The following is a 3,164-nucleotide window of genomic DNA, read 5'->3' on the forward strand; positions in this document are numbered from 1 at the left end:
ATGAATTTTATAATTTATAATTTTAGCGGAATAACGAGATTCAGTTAAAATGGACGTTGGCTTAAATAAATTATATAACTATTGATTTAGTTAAAATAGACGTTGGGCTTAAATAAATTATATACCAAATCAAAACAAATTACATGTGGAAAATTAAATTATACAAAAAATAACATCACAAAATATATAATAGCAATTGGGAAAAAAACAACAACCAATAATAACAAATATTTTCAAATATATATAATACTGCATGAAACTAACATCAAATAACAATTAACGAGAAACAGAAAACTAGATGCAAATGCATCAAACTAACCTTAAATAATATTTAACGGGAAATCGGAAATTGGATGCACATGCAAGCATTAAACTAATAAACTAATCTTAAAAATTAATTAATGGACAATCAGAATATTGATATAACTGCATTAAACTAACCTCAAAGAATAATTAACGGGAAATCAAAACTTGGATGCAAATACATCAAACTAACACCAACAAATAATTGTCGAGAAATCGGAAACTGGATGCAAATGCATTAAACTAACCCTCAGAGATTAAATTACCGGAAAATCGGAAACTGGATACAACTGTATTGAACTAACCTAAAAAAAATAATTAAATTGCACAAAACAATATTTTCAACCAAAAACGATTTTCCTAAAACTCTTATGCCACAAAGAATAGTTTCCACACTAATCTCAGGTCAAGTTTAACATAACAAAGTTTCTTTCTAGAAAATGATAATGGAACTATGAAAGAACAAAGGAAAAAATGAATTGAGTTGCTTGAACATTTACTTTATGCATTTGTTAACCACACATGTGACTGGGAAAAAAATAAAAAAAAATAAAATTAATCATAAAATAAGTAATAGTGTACACCAAAAACAAATAAAATTGTATTGTATGCACTATATATATAGGCCTAACAAATAAAGTTGAATCAATTTGAGGTGTAAAATTTAGTCATAGTTAAAGATTTCAAAAACCACAAGCCACAATAATTACGACATATTCTAATTAAATTTATGAATTTTATAATTTTCAAATTTAACGGAAGAACGAGATTTAGTTAAAACGGACGTTGGCTTAAATAAATTATATAACTATTGATTTAGTGAAAGTAGACGTTGGGATTAAATAAATTATATACCATACCAAACCAAACCAAACCAAAACAAATTACATGTAGAAAATTAAATTATACAAAAACTAACATCACAAAATATATAATACCAACTGGAACCCCCCCCCCCCCCCAATAATAACAAATATTTTCAAATATATATAATACTGCATGAAACTAACATCAAAGAACAATTAACGAGAAACAGAAAACTGGATGCAAATGCATCGAACTAACCTCAAATAATATTTAACGGGAAATCGGAAGTTGGATGCACACGCAAGCATTAAACTAATCTTAAAAATTAATTAATGGACAATCAGAATATTGATACAATTGCATTAAACTAACCTCAAAGAATAATTAACGGGAAATCAAAACTTGAATGCAAATATATCAAACTAACACCAACAAATAATTGTCGAAAAATCAGAAACTGGATGCAAATGCATTGAACTAACCCTCAGAAATTAATTATTGGGAAATCAGAACTGGATGTAACTGTATTGAACTAACCTAAAAAAAATAACTATAAATTGGAAACAGGATGCAAATGCATGAAACTAATCTTTACAAATAATTAACGGGAAATCGGAAACCAGATGCAACTACACTAAACTAATTTCAAAAAATAAATTTAATGCAAATGCATTGAACTAACCTCAAGAAATAATTAATGGAAAATCAGAAATTGGATGCAAATTCATTGAACTAACCTCAAACAATAATTAACGTGAAATCAGAAACTAGATGCAAATACAACCTCATCGAATAATAAACGAGAAATTAGAAACTGGCCGGATGTAAATGTATTAAACTAATCTCAAAAAATGATTAATGAAAAATCGGGAACTGGATGCAAATGCATTGAACTGAGCTCGAATAATAATTAGCAGGAAATTAGAAATTGGATGCAAATGCATTAAACTACAGCAAATAATAATTAACAAGAAATCATAAACTAGATGCAAATGCATTGAACTAATCTCAAAATATAAATAACAGAAAATCAGAAATTGGATGCAAATGCATTGAACTAACCTCAAAATATAGTTGTGTTATATGTTGTGGGAATGTCTCGATAAGTATAGTTTTGCATTTAAAATTGTGTTTATCTTATCTTTTTTCGTATAATTGGGAATACCTTGCTATTCAAGTAGCTTCAATATGAACTTCATCTTATTAGACAATTTCACAAAACTCCAATCAAACTTATATTATTAAACAATAAATGAAGTTAAAAGGTTTTATCAATAGTGAGTTATTTTTTTTAATAGAGAGTGCGCGAGGTTTTCATGTTATAAGAAATTTGGATGAGTGAGCAATATAATATATGTATATAATAGTTATGCATATATAGTTGCATATATTTTTCAGAATAATTAATATGACAGGACCCGTTCGTAGATAATCTTTGAAGATCCCACATAGTGAGTCAGGTATATAATTTAAATAATAATTAACGGGAAATCGGGAACTAGATAATCTTTGATGATCCAATATAGTAAATTAAGCATAATTTATTTTTATGTTATGCTTGCAAGGACAGTACAGATGGATAAGTAGAAAATTGGTATTACACACCACATTGGATAATTAAAAAGAAATAAAAAACTGGATTCAAATACATTGAACTGAGCTCAAAAAGTAGTTAACGGAAAATCGGAAACTTTATACAAATGCAATAAACTAAACTTAAAAAATAATTAACTATAAATCGAAAACTGGATGCAACTGTATTAAACTAATGTCAGAGAATAACTAATGGGAAATTAGAAATTGGATGCAAATCCTTGAAAAATATTTAATGGTAAATCGGAAATGGTATGCAAAAATGCATCAAACAAACCTCAAATAATAATTAACGGTGAATGAAAAACTGGATGCAAATGCATTGAACTAACCTCAAAATATAATTAACAGGAAATCAAAAACCAAATGCAACTGCATTGAACTAACCTCATAAAATAATTGATGGGAAATCAGAAACTACATGCAAATGCATTAAAATAACCTCAAAGAATAGTTAACGG

This window comes from Coptis chinensis, chromosome 8, assembly GCF_015680905.1.
Source record: "Coptis chinensis isolate HL-2020 chromosome 8, ASM1568090v1, whole genome shotgun sequence".
Lineage (NCBI taxonomy): Eukaryota > Viridiplantae > Streptophyta > Magnoliopsida > Ranunculales > Ranunculaceae > Coptis > Coptis chinensis.